Below are 16,871 nucleotides of genomic sequence, written 5' to 3' on the forward strand. Positions count from 1 at the left end.
CTGGGGAGGGGGCTGCTCGAGCAAACGAGCGAGCAGGGTCCCTGGGGCTAGGGAGCATCGCACACGGGAGCGGGCACAGAGATATCGGGTGTGACAGGAGCCAGGCAGCTGCTGGGACAGCAATGTGGTGGGCTTGGAAAGATTGCTGCGGAAGTGATGTTCATTTTATCCAGAAATTTGTTTTTGGTCTTTGTCCAATGGAGTTTGCACCTGCCCTAAGCTTCGCCGGACAGAAAGGGGCAGTTCCTGTAGGACCCTTCCCTCTCCTCCCAGCGAGGAGCCTGTCTGGTGTCGTGCAGCGGCTGCCGTGTGGCCCTGCGTTGGGAGTTTGAGAAGTGGTATTGCAGGATCCGAACTAAGGCGCTGTGTGCGGAAAGGTTTTGTGGAAAAGACGCTTACCGCAGAGGCAGAGGGCTGGATTTCAAAGGCAGCTTCCAAGAGGAGAGCGTACGCGTCCTCACATCCAAGGGTGGCAACGTCACGCTCTTCTCTATGGCCACCAAAGGTAAACATCACTATAAAAAAAGGAAAAAAAAAACCATCAGGGGCAGTTAGAGACCTTGCCCGTGACCACAAGCAAATCAGTGTGGAGATTCAAAGGGCAGCCCTTTCCTGGCAGGCAGCTCCACGCTCGGGGCCCGCGTGTGCTGCCCACCCCAGGCTGCACGGCCGCCCCCTGGGACGAGGATGAAAGCCTCGCAGGCTGGGCTGCCGAAAGCTTCCTTCCTGATGCTGGGAAGGACATCGGCTCTTCCTCGGGGTGAATCACGCTCCCGGGGCTCGGCAGCTAATCCCGCCGGCTGTGGCTGGCCCTGATAAGCTATCAGGCCACCCCTGATTAGTTTCCAGCGACTTCATTAGAAAAATAACGTTAGAAGCAATTGGAAGTCAATTATGTTTGATATGACTAATGTTGTTAATAATTATCGCTTTTGTTAGTCTGCCTAATGCAGCAAGATTCTCCCGTTAGTAGATGTTCTTAATTTGGACCCACGGTGCACCGACTTCCACCAGTGGATTTCAGAGCCTCTCCCCAAGCTGTACTCTAGTTTGTATTTACTGCGGATCACCATTTTATTTAAAGGTAATTATCTCGAGCTGTAAGTTTCCATGGTGTCCTATAAACATCAAGAAAGCTTTGCAGACTGCGTTATTTTTACAACGTGTCAGGCAAAGAAACCCAGGATAACGGCTTGGGAATGCTGGAAGACGTAGGATTGGAAATGAGAACTGGCAGATGAAGGAGCTGGCAGAGCGGACCCCTCTCTGTGCAGGAGGCAGGTATCGTGCTGGTTGTGGAGGGAGGAAAGAGTCAGAAGAATCACGAATTACTTGCCCACAGACACAGGGTGACTTTCACAGCTACACGTGGGACCTGGGGATTCCTCCCTGTGCTCCGGTGTGAGATGATTTAGCACAAGGAGTTTTTGCATAAATGCAAAGTGGCTCAGGGACCATTAAGACAGCAGGCTGGAGGTGGAGGAAAATCCTTTGATCGAAGCTTTCATTGCATTTCCTCTTATTTTTCTTCCTTTTTTTTTTCCCCTGCATGAGCAGCTGCACCAGGGAAATGCAGGCCATCGCCTTGTGATGCTGAGCGGAGCAGCTGGGCTCGCGGAGCTGCTTGCTGGCAAGTGGGCTTCCCGGGTGTGCGGTGCCCCTTGCATCCCTGGCTGCTGCTGGGCAGGATGGTTTGAACACAGGCCCACGAGAGCACGGTATAAAAACAGATCGAGGGCTCCAGGCGGTTGCTCCAGCTTGGACACGTGTTCGAGCAACCTGTGTGCATAACTCAGGCGTTTAGTTGTGTTAGCAAAGCTCTCTGCCTGCGAGCGGGGTGTTTGTTTGGATATGGCGCTGTGGTCTGCGTGGATGTGTGCAAAGATTATTTTCATTCCTGGGAAAAAAATAGCCCCCGAAACTGGAATTTATCGGACAGAAGGAGCAGTAGGAGGTCAGTGGCTGTCTGAGCACAGCATCAGGGGCTCCTATTGTTGTGTTTGGCTTTGATGGAGAGTCCCGGTGTGAATTTTGGGGCCGCAATTAATCCCCAGCTGGTTTAGCTTCCTCCTTTGGTGGAGGAACAATACGTGTCTGTGCTGCAGGGTAGGTCGCTCGGTGGCCCCAAACTGCACCGGGGGCTTGCTTGTGGTAGGGGTGGCCCAAGGGGACCCACCTTGTCTGAGTGCTTTGGGATGTGAGGCCGCGAGATGGTCAGGGATTCCCCCTACCCCACCCCATTTTCTTTTAGTTAGCAGCACAGTTGTGTCTGTGCATTTTGTTAATATAAATGTATTACAAATTGTCTGCATTTTATCTTAGTCGACATCCTAAGCACTTACGTTAGCTACCCCACTGGCCCCAAACATTAATGAAATTTTTGATCTTGAAGCAGGAGGATGTGGTGCTGGGGGATTTCATGTTCGGTCCAAGGCATTGATTAGGTTTGTGTAGCTGAATTAGTTCTGGACAGCTGACAGCAAACCTACTACATCCTTTGCACTGCAGCTGGTTTACCGTGTGTCTCTGGTCGGGTCACTCAACTTCCTGCTCTTGCTGCAGTTCTCCACCTCAAATTAGCACAATATTAATTTATTTCTCAGCTTTGATTATGAATGCAACTGTAATGGAAATGTTAATTTACGCTGAGTACTTCATAGAGTGTAATTTGGGAAAATGCTCTGCAGTTTTCCATCTGGTTATCAGATAGTGACTGTAGAAAAAAAACACCAAAACCCACAGACCTCTACGAGACCTAAATTAACCCGGCTCGTAACAATGGTTAGTGAGAGCAGTAGCTCGCAGTCGGTTAACATTCTGTATGATTATTTATGGGTATTTCGGACCGTCTGGTGAGCAGCATTATGAACTCTGCAATTAGCTACAGGGCAAAAGCCACTGTGGGACGTGTTAACGTTGTGTTTCTGGTGTTGGGGTTGTGCTCTGCAGCAGCCCTGGCTCTGCTGGTGGGGCTGGGCTGGGCAACGCTGTTCCAGCAACTGCACTTGCAAAGGAACAAATAAAAATCCCTTCGTGATTATTTATTTAACTTTGTTTTGTTTTCTAAATGCTCTCCTGCTGAGGCTGGGAAGCTTGCAGCAGCCCTCGGGGAGCGTGCCTGGCACTGCGGGCGGCGGAGCGCGACGCCTCGGCTCTGAGCAAACACCCGGGCAGGTTTTCAGGTGGGGATGTTGACACCTGGTGAGCACTCCAGACACATCCCTTGTGCTCTCCTTGCATTTATCTGCTGTCGGAAAGTGTCCACTGGGTGCCTTGCTCAGGGGTCTCCTCTGTTTTTACTCACCAGCCCTTTCACAGTGGAAGAGGAGGGATGCACACTGCTGTGGGACTGCCCCTTTGCTGCCTCCTGCTTCCAGCGTGAACTGAGACAGACCACTTATTCCCTCTACATGTTGATTTCCCATCTCAAAAATGGCAATGAGGCAGTTTCCAGCTTTGTGCACTTAGATTCAGAGATCAGCAGCCCCGTAGACGTGTCTTAGACAAAGCGTGGGTGAAACGTCTCTCCTCTTCCCATGTGTCCAAATGGCTCCTCAGAGCTGGCCTGTCCTCAGCATGGGGCTGATGTGAGAAGGTTTTAGGGAGGTGGTGTGGTGGCAGCAAGGTGGGATGAGTGTTATGAGCTGGTCAGAGCGGATGGTTATTTCGGAGAGGATCCGTGCAGGATCCCCCCTGGCTGTGCCCTCACCACTGCCCTGGACACGGGAGCACAGGGCAGCTCAGCCTCGCTTTTTCTTAGGACAAAAACAAAAAAAAGTTTGCTGAAAAGTATTTGGTTGGGTGCAGATGTTTTGTGTCTCTCATCCATCGAGGTCAGTTGGAGTTCTGCCAACGGGAATGACGTGCGTGGAGAGGAGGCCAAAATCCTCCCGCGGATGAGCGCGGTGGGACTCGGCCGTGCACGCCGCAGGACGGTAGCTTGGCCCTTGCTGCGTCGCCGAGCAAACGGGGCCAGGGGCTGCTTGGAGCTCGCCTGGTGGCAGTGGGGTGGATTGAGAATAAGAAGGTCCCATCTAGCACCACGGCTGCCCATGCACAATTTCCCCTGGGAATCCGTGAGCCCGTTGTCTCTCCTCCCTTGGGGCATCTCGCTGCGACTCTGGCCTTCGGACCTCGCCTGTGTGATGCCCTTTGCTCTATTTATAGGGAATTTAATAAGATATCAATTAAAGAAATGAAAACAAACCGAAGACGTCTGTCAGTGGAAAAACTTGGAGTGAGGCGAGGTTATTGGTAGCAGTTGTTTAGGAGCTTGTCAGCTCTTTTGATAAATGGTTCCGGTCGCCGTGGGATGCTGGAGCTGGGGCAGCTGGTGGCAGCCCCCCGTGGGACCGGGGCTGGCCGCACCTCCCTGCTCCTACCAGGGGAGGGATGCTGATGAGAAGTGGGCTTGAGGGAGCCCCTCTTGGTAAAGAACATGCTGGATGGATGCTGCTAATTAGCTCTCGTGATTTAGTGTTTTCCTGTTTGCATCCAGTGAGTCTGGGGGTTATGGGATTTATGGTCCTGTGGGGAGGATGTGAGCTGGCACGGAGAAAGGAGATTTCTGTTCCTTCGGTGCTTTATGACCCCCTTTCCTCTAGAAAACCCCAGCTGTGGGGAGACCAGGAAATCAGAGATTTGTTTCTGAGCGAATTAGCGTCTGTCTTTCCAAAATCTGCTTCTCTGTCTGTTTTGCTGCACCCTCGGTATTGCTTTGGCTCGCTGCCCCGCACCTCTGCTGTCTCAGCACCGGGAGAGCCTCCCTCTGCAGCCAGGGCCATCCCAAGCAGCCTGCGGCCTCAGGGGCTGCCCGGGGTCTCCGCTGTGTTTAGCTGGCCTCTGGTTTCAAGAAGGAGGAGGTGAACATGCAGAAATCCTCCAGGATGGCATCTTCTCTCCTGACCCCACAGGCATCACACTGCCCAGGTGCTACTAGCATCTCTGTGCCCTTCTTTCAAAGTTACCTGAAAGCAAATTATTTCTGTTTAAGAGCCGGAGCTCCTTCTGCTTTGTGTTCCCAACCTGGTGACCTTATCCCTTGCCCGGTGTTATCTCTTGGGAGGCTATTGTGGTGTACAGAGCAAGGACTTCATTATCTTTGCCCAGATGAAGTCCTAACCCCTCTCGTCCTTACTGTTACTGTCACCTCTTTCTGATCCTTTCTGCTCTGCTCCTTGCTCGTCGGCTGCCGTGCCCACCTCTGCTCCGGCTGCCTGGGTCTGCTTTTGGCAGGTACTCCCTGCTCTGCCTGCCCACCTGAAAAGTTACCGTGCAGAGCAAACCATCTCCTCCGGCCTCATTAACACCACGGGGGACAGATCTGCATATGCATGGCCCCTGGGCTCTGTTTGATATTGTTTGATCAATTGAGGGCAAGAGGAAGGAAAGTGCTGAGCTGAGGGAATTCAATAGGCGCTGTTAAAAAAAGATGTGTCCAAAAACACAAACATGATCTCATGCAACATGGACGTTGTGATCTGGGAACTACAAAGGGCTGATTCTTTGTGTCTGGGCAAACAAAGGAACAGAAATAGCAACCCAGAAATATTAGTTCATTGTCAAAATGCTCCTCGCTCCCTGGCCATATGATTTATATGGAGCAGAAAGCAGGGCAGCTCTGCTCTCTGCTTTATGTAACTGAAGAAGTGAAAGACCAGCGAAAATCTTTGCGCTAGGCTTAGCTCTGGATGCTTCTGGAGTATCAGAGAAAAAGCACCGCCGTGGTCTCCTGGTCGCTGGGGGGTGGCTTCTTCGTGCCTACGTTAGAAAAATCAGCCTGCAGGTCATGCTGAGGCTGAAATGCATCTGGTGCCACTGCTGCTTCTAATATAGGAATGTTGCTTGGAGGTTATCAAGTCAGCGACGCTTTGATCCTGCCTTGGCATCTGCAGAGCCAGCAGCATCCCAGGCCCGGCTGGCCTTCTTACCACCTGTCCCCCCTTACCATTTCTGTCCCAGAAAGCCAGCCCGAGACCGTCCCTGGAAAAAGGGAACCAGGACAAGCTGGGTTCACCAGATGCTCTTGGGGAAGGGGAGCTCAGGGGGAGGAAGGAAGCATGTTTCAGAGCTTGGTCTCGATCTGTTCCACTTTCTTTTTAGGCTGTCCCAGTCACTGCACGTCCTGTGACACGCTGCTGGCCGGTAACTACCTCGGACCTGCCCCGCAATGGGGCAGCATGTGGACAGCATGGGGCTGTTCGAATTGCATTTCAAGGGGCAAGAAGTAGAGCTGGCACTGTGCTCGTGGGGCAGCACGCGACCCTGCCCTGCTGAACCATCTGCCTTTTGTCTTGCTATTTTCTTTGGAACTTTTTTCCTCCTTTTTTTTTTTTTTTTCTCTCAGGGCCCCTATTGTTTTCTTCTTTGGATGCCTGGGTCCGCACAGATCAAACAACATACTTCCATCATTACAAGTCAGTGAGTCACAAGAGCCGTAATGACTCTATCTTAAAAATAACCCCCAAGCCCTCCTGCAATTGCTGTGCAGGCTGGGATGTGTTCTTGCATTCCCCAGGGACAGTTGGAGGCAGACTGAGGAAGAGACCCAGGGAGAGCCGATCGTTCTCATGAATAGGCTTTGATGACTTTCCATATCTGCTTTTTGTCCTGCTTGCAGTCAGTTTTATGCTCTGGTGCGAGTTATCTGCAACGAATGCCTCCCTTCCACCCTTCAGCCTTCCTCTACCTCCGTTCCTTTTGCCTGTGCCTCCCCTTCTTCCTCCCCACCTCCGTTTTGGGGTGATGGATGAGGGTTTTTTCATCAATTCAATGGGGAGCTGGGGCACTCAGCAGAGCATTTGTGTCCCATTTTTTCAGCCTGTGAAGTCTCTTCAGTGAAACCTGTTGTGAGACCTCCTCCAGCAGTTATATCCGTGACTTGTCCTGAGCTGCCATTTTCTGATCCGAGGAGTGACCCCCAGAGGACGAGTGCTGCGTGGGGTGAAGTGGCACATACTGTCACCTCTGTGTCGCCAGGGACACGCTCCGGTGGCCTCAGCTTGATCTTGCAGAGCTGCTTTCTTTTTTGCCTCACCAGAGCAGGGTGGTGTTGGCGAGTGGCTGTCCCAGAACGCTCCAGCTCTAATGGGCTTAGGCATGAGACAAGGCTTGCTTAGAGACACAGAAAAATCCAGACACATTTAACGAGAGACACAGACATAACAGGTCACTAGTAAGGTAATCCTTTATTTTGTTTTTCAGCGACGTTCATTATATGAAAAATAGGGAATGGATCTGCCCTTGCTCAGCCTTTTACTGGTTTTCCTGTTTGTTTCTGCTTTTTTGCTGTTTGGAGCAGAAAGTGCGACTCTTCCAGCTGTCAGGTTTCAAGTTACCTCCTCTGTGCATTTGTGGTTCTGCAGCGTCTCTTGCAGCCCTTCGGGGTGAGTCCCCAACACCTCCCTGCAGAGCCGTGCAGCTGCTGGAAGGGTTCCTTGTAGGTAGCTGGAGGGGGGGCTGTGCCTGTGGCTCTGTCTGGGAAGGAGAAGTCCCAGAGCACTCCAAGCCTTCAGGAGGGTTGGTCTCCTTACAGAAATCTCAGCTCGGGCGTTTTCATTCAGAAAGAAAAAGCTGCCTAGGGCCAAAGCTGTTTGGTGGTGCGTGGTACTTAAAAGAGGAACAAACAAACAACAAACAACAACAAAAAGCAAAGGAAAAGTTTCCTGGAGAGGCAAGAGGACAGTGGGTCCTTTGTACTCCTGCAAGTCATTCCGTGAATGGAATGAGGAATAAGGACCATTTGGAATTGGAATGAGGAATAAGGACCATTCAATGAGTGAATAAGGACCATTTGGTCGCTGGTTTCTGATCTGGATTCAGGTGCAGTACACCCAGAAGACCCTCAGCGTTACCCGCTTTGCAGCAGCGGCTGCAAACTTGATTTAGTTGCCCAGGCGTGGATGATGGCTGGAAAGCCAGGCGTAGGCAGATGCTGTGCAGGCTTCTCCTGCCCGTGTCCTTCAGTCCCGTGTCCTTGAGTCCTGACCTCCAGAGATTCCTGGTGCCACCTGTGCCAGGCTCCCTGAGCTTGGCTGGGGTGTCTGCTCCGGCCATGGGCTCTCCACCCGCTCCTCAAGTACACTGAGATCGTCACCTGCACTCCGTCTGCTCTCAGCTCTGGGCTTTGGCCCAGGAGAACCATACATCACGTTAACTGTCTCATCTTGTACCGGCTGCGTTCGGGAGGAGCGAGGCTGCTGAACTCGTTTTGCCTCTGACCTGAGCAGATCGGAACGGAGGTCTGTGGATGGGCAGCCAAAGGGCTGTGCTAAGTGCTGGTGCTCCACCTCACCGGGACCTGCCCTTTCCAGGAAAAAATCCTCGGATCCCTGCGGCATGAGCCAGACCTTTGGTCTGTCCCCAAAGCGCCGAGGCAGTGCGCTCACCCGCTCTGCTTCCCAAGTGGAGTTTTTATCAGCTGCCTGCTTCGGCCCAAGCTGATACTGAGCTGGTGCTTGGGAGCGTGTGCTCGGAAGTCGCTAATTGTTTAATGCATGATGTTATCACTCTTTCTAGTGATAGCCGTGGTGCAAAATGAAGTAAAAGCTCCAGCTCTCCTTGCTATCGCTTTCCCAGGAACTCCTAACCTTGTGAGTGCTGGGTTGTCCTTTCCGAGGCTTTTTCACCCTGGCTCCAGCTTCTTACCTGCACGGACACCGGCTCGATTTCTTTGCTGCTTCCAAGTCTTACCCATAAGATTTCAAAAAGCCAATTCCCTCTATAAAAAGTATGCACTGAAAAAGAAGAACCACTCAGCCCCGCCAAGAACAGCACCATCCCTCCACCCAACAAAACCTGGCACTGTTAGGAGATAATTCTGCACGTGGCTCTCTGCGGCTGCGTGCTTTGTCCGGCTGGGTCATCAGGCAGGGAGGGCTTCGTGCAGTCGTGTTTATCAAAACCAATTCTCCAAAGGATATAGGAATTGAGCATCTTTTCTTGCAGTTTCTTGCATGCAAATCTTTGGCATGGGATATTGCTTAAGATAAGTTTCTCCAAGTGGTTATAAATTATTAGCAGCTGTGGCTAATTAATCTCAAGGGTTTACTGGTAAGATTGTCTAGCACATAAAATAAAGTATTCATTCCGTTCTTACGTGGCCATTCCTTGTAGTTTACAGTCTAGATCTGCTAGTTACTTGATATGTGAATTTGGGCAAGTCATGTACCTCCTGCAACTTAATTTCTTCCATCGAATGCTAATTCTGGTAGCTCTTAGCAGCTTTTGTAGGCTACTTTGAAATCGTATGAGATGACAACCACAAGTGAGTTACTAACTAGCCTTGGCAGAATTCCATCGGTAGTATGTCTGTTGATATGGATGTTGGCTGTAGAGAAAGGCACCGGTCTGTCTTGGTGGTGATATTATTGGAATGAGGTTTTAGTCCAGAACTGTGAAGACATGTGAGACTTTTTCAAAGGAATACATTCGGTCATTCAGTGCCTGTAGAGCTCTAGGTATGGAAAGTCTGGTTGTGACATGGCTTTTATTTATTACTTTAACTGGAGGTTAAATTGAGAGGAACCGCTCTCCAAAGTGTCTTAGGATCCTAAATGTACCTTGAAAATAAGTGAGGTTCAAGTACTTCAATTACTTAGATTACTTTGAATTTTTTTCTGCTCTGTTTTAATTAAGTTGTACTGCGTGTAGTAGCAGGGATGTGCACTGTGATCAGCCTCGGTGAGCTGCACTCCTTGCTCTACCTACGTACGCTAAATGTATAGAGATCATGTCTTCACCGGTGGGCGGCTGGCATTCTGGATAAGGACTGCCTCTGAGTCAGCTCTAATGGATTTAATTCTCCCGTTAAGGCAATAGTGGCTTACACTTCTCAAGTGAAAAGCCCTTCTGGGTTGTGTTGCTCCAGATAAAGTATTACATGCTGTACCAGCCCATAGCATGCTTCATAGGCTGCTTTAAAAACCATGCTGCGCTCCCAGCTTTAATGCGCTAAAGAATAGCCAGGACCTTGACAGCTCGCAAAATCAGAGCAGTGGTTTGGAGCCATTATTCACAGCGTGCGTGCGTCTGGCTGAGCAGCCCGAACCATAGCCTCTCCTAGAGAAGTTGCAATTAACGGCACATCACCGGGAGGTGCTGGCCTGGGTTCCTGCCCTGGTCCCACATAGGAAACGATCCCAGAACAGGCAGGGTGATACGAAGCACACCAGGAAACAGGCCGGCAAGTCTTGTTGATGGCGAGTTGGACAGGGTGGGAGGAGAGGAGCTGCCGGGTATTTCTCACTGGCAATACCTGGCCTGAAGAAAGATGCTGGTGTAGGGCATGGCTGCTGTCGTCCTGTAACCGGACTCACTGCCTGCAGCCTCCTGTGCTGTGGCCTTGTCCAAAGGGCCCTTAGTGCATCGTGTTAGACTTGAAATGAAGCGTTAGCCATCCTACCCGTAGCTGCATGGAGAGAAGCACAGCTAAGTACGTGGACAATGCTCAGGCAAGTGATGTTTTCACAGTTTCTCCAATGTAACAGCCATGGAAACAGAAATTTGATTTTTATTTTTTTATTTTTGGAGGGGGAGCAAAATTTTCTAATTCTTCTGTTCTATTTTTTTCTGTCTGTTTGGATTCTTGGAAGTTATAGGGTCGAAAGAGTCCACAAGCATGGTAACACAAGCAAGCCAGCGCCCGCATGCTCACCAGACTGACATCTGCGCCACCGCTGGAAATATTCTCAGGGTTTGCAAAGCAGAGATTACTGAACTCAACTAGTCCATGCTTTTATCTGAATTTTATAGGTTTTGTAAAATGGGGGGGAAAAGACATGAACGTGGTTAGCTATTTTCAGATGAAGTGACAGATGACTGGGCTGTGCACAATGTGTGGTGCAGAGCGCACAGGATGTGGAGAACTGTGTTGTTTACAAGGCTCCTTTTTTTTTTTTTTTTTTTTGGCCTGAAGTGATTTGGGACAATCATTGCTCATGAAAACGAGAGGGCGAGAGCATTGGTTTGACTGCAGGCTGGCAGTAGGTCTCTCACCTGTGCTGCTGCCGTCCCTTTAGCTCCTTTGCCCTGTGCTTCCCCCACGTGCCCCAGGCCGTATCCAGACCCTCTCGTGGATGTCCCCAGCTCTTGCCTTGCCTGTCCTGTACACCTACGTGGAATGGTGAAATTAGACCAGAAATGCATTTGCTGTTCTCCTAATTTTGGTCGAGTGATCAGATTTTAGCTGTGACATCTGTGATTCGTGCTGTTGGAGTAAGCGCTGAGCAGTCAGCCCGCCCAGGACAGCGGTCTGTCCCGTGCTTCGCATGGGCTTTACGGAGGTGCCCGAGTGCCACGTGCATGCAGGGAAGCAAACCGCTTCTCAGTCTGAAGTACTGCTCCTAGGGGTATAAGGCTGGAGCCCCGGGGCTCCCCGCTCCTTGGTTACTCTGAGACTGCAGCCCAAGCAATGTAGTTGTAAATGAGGCTGATTTCTGGGCACAGGCTGTTCTCTTGCCCATGTGGAGCTGAATGGCTCCGTCCAGACTTATTTCTGCAGCACGTTCATTTATCAAAGTAAGCGACTTGTCTAGCAAAGAGTTGCCCATCTGGAGGATTTGCCTGACCACAGAAATCAGTGGTATGAGTCCCAACTCCTCTCTGAGCAGAGGCTTTGGCTGCAACGAAGCAACAGCAGGACCATCGCTCGTGGACAAGGATACGAGGCAGACGCGCACGGTGTGTCTGGAACATCTGCAGACAAAGTTTTTTTGATGTCTGCTTTATTCACTATGTGCCTGTTGATTCTCATTTTCACTGCCGCTTATCTGTCTGATAAGTATGTCCATGTGAATTAGAGGAAAAATAGGCCAGGCTCTTAAATGAGTATCTCAATGAAGATTTTTTTAAAACATATTTTCTCAAGAATATTTTTCGCTGACACAGTAGTAACATCTAAACCTGTTCTGAAAAGCTGATATCTAAAGCATCTTGCTCTACTTACGGTGGACATGTAGATAGTGTCTTTCTTTCCGTGTGGCCTCATAATTAACCCTCACAGCTCTACCGAGACCTGGAAAGATCTTGCTGAGCAAGAGCAAGGCAGGAGAACTGCTCTGGGTCAGCGGGAAATTGGTGTGGGAGCTGGGATGGGATCCAGATCTCCCAAGGCAGTAAGAAGTTTGGGTTTTGAGGAATGTCTCTAAGTACATCTGGAAAGTCAGTTTGCATTAAAAAAAAAAAAAAAGTTATTCATTCCACAGCCATTGCAGAAACAGCGTCTTATTTGTTCAGTGGTAAGAATAGGAAGTTTCTAAACGGCCTGGTGGAAAGGCTGCAGGGAATTCGTATATCTGAAATCCTCTAACAGTTATTGCAAACCTCTCCTCTGCGGTGGATACGGGTTTGTACTGGGAAATTGAATTAGGGCTTCTTATTCCAGACAGGTCCGGTGAGACTTGGGTAACCTCAGCTGGATCTCCTGTGGGTAAGGAAATGGTTGCCTGTGTAAAATGGCTCTGCCCTTCCCAAAGATCCCAAAGATCAACTTCCCGGCTGATTCCTCAGCAAATGGCACAGGGCATGGGTGGAAGTCTGGCTTGGATGCTGTTGGTACGGAGCTTTGTGCTCCTTATAGGCTTGGGAGGGAGATCGGTGTAACTGGGAAACCTGCATTTCCGAGGCTGCTGTGTGAGCCTCCCTCCAGCACTGAGAAGCTCCTGCACCTCCCGTTCCCTATTAATTACCAGAGATGTTCAGCTGGTGCAGCGTGGGGCTGAATCCTCTTCTGTGGTGCTGGCCAAGGAGGCTGTCGATGCTGTGTTAGATCCTGGCTTCTCTGCTTGCTTTGTGCATGAGGGGAAGCTGCCTGGGAAAGAAGATGCCTCCACTCCCCTGCTCGTAACACGGCAGTCCTGCTCCTCTGAGTCTCGCAGTAGTTTTCATCTGTTTATCTAAAAACATTTTGCAAGGAGGCCAGAGGAGGGATCTCGGGGGATCCGAATTAGCTATCGGCAGACCTTCAGCTGGAGTTAGTGAGGTGGAGAATTATAACCCCACGGGTGGGTCAGGCTACACTAACCACGTACCCCTTTTGCATAATTGATGATCCCCCCGTGCAGAAATCCGCTCGCCAGTGCCCTGGCTGGGTTACGAACACTCAGCCACCTGGCGCGGCTGTAATGAATCCCTCCGTGCCCTGCGGCGGGCAGGTGCTGCGGTGTCCCGCGGGGGATTCGATCCCCTTCCTACCCCAGGTGTTGGGTTGCCCGAGGGAGGCTGGGATGCGGGAACAGGAGCTCTGGTGTCCAGGAGGTGACACCAGAGCTGGTGCTGAGCCCCTCCTGGGCACGCGGGAGTGAGAGCCGGGGAGCAGCACTCCGGCAGTGAGCAGCTACTGCAGGTATCCGGGCATGGATGGCGCCATGTCCCTGAGGAACGAAGTAAGGAGAGGGAAGCACAGCGGTTTCCAAGGTAGGAATGGAGAATTTGCCATAAAAGTGTAATTAACGCATCCGGGTGTTTGGCACGGTTGGTTATCCGTTAGACCGTGTGCTGGCAATGTGTGCAACCCGTGTAGAAAGGTGTACAGCGGCTGGGTAACAACTGCAGAAGTATACTTAACCCCTGCACCTTTCCTAATGGTAGCGGTGGGGTCCTGGTGTTCTGTACAAATTTTGGTGATTTTTTTTTCTTTTTTAATTCTGGGAGAAAAACTCCCATGTAGCTTCTCTTGCTTTTGCACCTTCCTCCATTTGCAGTCAGACTGTGCTGCTGAGCAGCTGATGCCTTCTGCTCCAGTAGCAGCTGCCTTGTGTTGGGGGGGTAAAAAAAATCCTCTTGAGCTTTAAAATCTGTGATGAATGGGGCTAGGCAGACCGGACAAGTCACTGTTTATGCTCCAGATAGGACATGTGGATCTGAGTGATGGATCTGAATTCAATTCATCACCCTCGCTGGGCTGACGGACCTCAGCGGAGCAGCTTGGGTTTACACGGGCTGGCAATCTGATGTTTGTTGACTGGAGTTTCTTTGCTTCTAGACCCTTGTTTGTAAAGCACTATAAAGGGCAACAGAGCCCCTGGGGCTGCGCTTTCCCCCACCGGTTGGGCTGGCAGGGCTGGAGCGCGGGATTTTGGCTTCTGCAGGAGGGCTGGGCAGCCTCCGCCTGCTCTCCCCCCCGGGCGCTGCTTGGGGCTTTGGCTGGGCTGCAAGTCGTGGAAAGGTCCAGCTCCCAGCCCAGGCTGCCTGGAGCGGAGCCAGCTTCTTCAGCCGAGCTGCCTCCTGGCAGTACTCCGCGTTACTTTGTCAGGCGGTGCCCCCTGGGCCCAGGTACCCGCTCTTCAACTTCTCCGGCGAGGAAATTGTCGATGCTTAGATCTTGTCTTTGTAAGTGCAGGTGAAACAAGCCGCCCAGTCCGTCTGTGTGACGTGCTGGGTTCTCCAGGCTTGGTTGGTTTTAGTGATTCATGTACCCCTCGCTCCTGGTAAGCATCCTACTGCAGAAAACCCTCGTTGGGGTTCAGGTGATGGGCACGTTCGTAGACTCAGGGAACACAGCAGGGCCACGCTGCGTGGGTTGGGGCACTCAGTCTTCATGGTTTACGCTGAGTTTTGTGTTGAGACACAGCAACTGTAAAAGGGACAAATGAGCATTGGTCCAGTGCCTCGTCGTGTGCAGTGCAAAAGGAGACAGACACGGGTGGTTTCTGAGGTTCTCTGCCTACCAGGCCATTAAACTGTGCTTCGGAAAGCAGCTGAAGAACGACCCTATTCCTAGGTCAAGGGAAACCACGTGCACTTGTTCTGCGACGGCGAGCGGGTCCTTTCCGGAGCTCCTTTGTAGCCTTCTGACTGCAGAAGAGCATAAGAAATACCTTTTCAATCTGGGACGGTAAGCTGTAAGACAGCTCAAATTCTGAAGGGAAAATGCCGCTTCCTTCAACACCTGAATCAGCAGCAGAAGCGTGTCCTTCAGGTAGCTGACAAACTCTTGCACCTCCACGTGCGCAGCTGCAATTTGCAGGGACTCCCTTCAGGCTGCCAGGCAGGTGACCTCCTCGGAAAGCTCCCCTCACGCTGCTTGCTCTCCGGGGGCAGCCTAGACACATCGAACCTCTTAAAAGCCAAACTCCTCGCTTGAGGAGCACCTGCACGGAGCCCTGAAGGTGATGCCCACAGTCAGTTCTGCAGGATTTCTTCAAAAAATTTCTCCAGAAAACCCGGGTTTCAGCCCGCGTGCCTGCCTCGGGAGCTCCTCTAAGGACGCAGTGACAGACCTGGAGGCCAGCTCTCGGCGTTTCTCGGAGCACTTCAAGGCACTCTTTTCGCTGCAAGCCTCTCACAGCACACCCAAAGGCTGTGCGAGCAGGGTACAGGCTGTGCGCTCGGTGATCAGCCTGGGTGCAGGATGCACACCAGGTCTCCACCAACATTTATTTCTTTCCCCAAATTTGCTATCAGCTTGCAGGCAGTGGTGGCTGAGACCGCTGAAGTGCTGCATGCACTGGTGTGGGGTAGGCTGTGAATTTAAAACCTTTGCTTGCCCAGCCAGGCACCACTTTTTTTTTTTTTTCTTTCTTTCCATTTTGTTTCATTCCTTTCTGTTCCCAGAATAGCAGCCAGGGGTACACCAGCGTTTTCTGCCAGCTGTTTTTCTGGGAAAGGTGCTGTCCGTAGGGTGCATGCTGCCTGTGCTATCTCCTCCTCTGAAGTACGGAGCACTTAGAATTGCCAAATTTGGAGTTTCTCATTCCTTTTGTTTCTCCTCTCAGCCTTTATTCAGGGAAAAATGAGATGTGGGTGAGTCTGGGGGGGGAGCAGCTCGGGAACCCCTGCCTGCAAGCGTGTCTGATTTGAGCAGGAGCAGGAGGAGAAGCGGCAGGAGCTCAGCATCGTGGGGGCCACTGGGGCCTCGCGCCCCACGTTTGCCCATATCACTTCGTGTCTCAGGGGCCGGGGATCCCTCCTTGGCTCCAGCATTCGTGTGTCTGCACACCCTGCGCTGCCAGGCCTGCCTCCCTCCCCAGGACAGCCTTCTGCCACGGGCTGGCAGGGTTTCGCAGCCAGTTGCATTTATTGTCACTTAGGAGATTTTGATCTGCGATGCACGTGGGATTTCCCTCCCTGCCTTCCCCTCTCCCCCGGTAGTTTTTAGGTTTTTTTCCCCTTTATTGCTGGTTTCTGCCATTTTGGAGAGAAGCGAGTGTTAGCGCTGTGAAAATAATGAAACCACCAACCATGAGAAAAACCTCAAGGAGTCGAGGGGACTTGTTTTCATTTAAGTTGGCAAATTCTGCAAGTGCTGAGCAGGAAAACATGATCTTCCCTGTTGTCATTTCTTTATAAGAAACAGCTTGAGCCCCGTGCACGGGGCTGTGAGCTCTCCGGAGGGCTCCGCACCGAGGAGCTGGGTCCCCCGGTGGGGCAGGCAGCCAGGGCCCCGCCAGCGCTCTCCTGCAGTTCGTGCTCCTCTCTCAATCTCCTGCTGCAGAAATCGGGACAGATCTCTGGATTTTAGTGGCGTGTTTTATTTTTTTTTCTTCCCCCTAATTTTGTTTTAGAAAGCAGCCATTTCGCTCTGACCTGCCAACCACAACAAACAGCGGAGGATCCTGTCGCCTGCGAGTCTCCCCCCGGCAGCCCCTCGCTGGTCAGGGTTTATCTCCGAGCTTGGAGCCCAGCCTGGGCTTGGGATAACTTTGCGTTTACAATTTAGAGTACTATAATAAACAAGCAAATAGCCGCCCCTTTCCCACACACACACACATATACCGTGCACGTATACATGCAGAGCGATGCTTAATTCTTGCTGTCCGTGGGCCTGGGGGCTGTTTATATACAGTGCTGCGTGTTTATATATGGAGTTCATCTCCTCAAGTGAAGACAGATTAAGCAGCGGGGTGAATAGACCGGTTATGTGAACTATGGGA

At 51.4% G+C, this 16,871-nt stretch overlaps 1 protein-coding gene across 2 annotated transcripts in view; it reads left to right on the forward strand.

The window, feature by feature from the left end:
* NEURL1B (neuralized E3 ubiquitin protein ligase 1B) overlaps positions 1-16,871 on the forward strand; it is a 128,723-nt gene that overhangs the window by 24,047 nt on the left and 87,805 nt on the right. The gene's annotated exons all lie outside the window — the stretch shown is intronic.

The sequence above is a fragment of the Cygnus olor genome, chromosome 14 (assembly GCF_009769625.2).
Source record: "Cygnus olor isolate bCygOlo1 chromosome 14, bCygOlo1.pri.v2, whole genome shotgun sequence".
NCBI lineage: Eukaryota > Metazoa > Chordata > Aves > Anseriformes > Anatidae > Cygnus > Cygnus olor.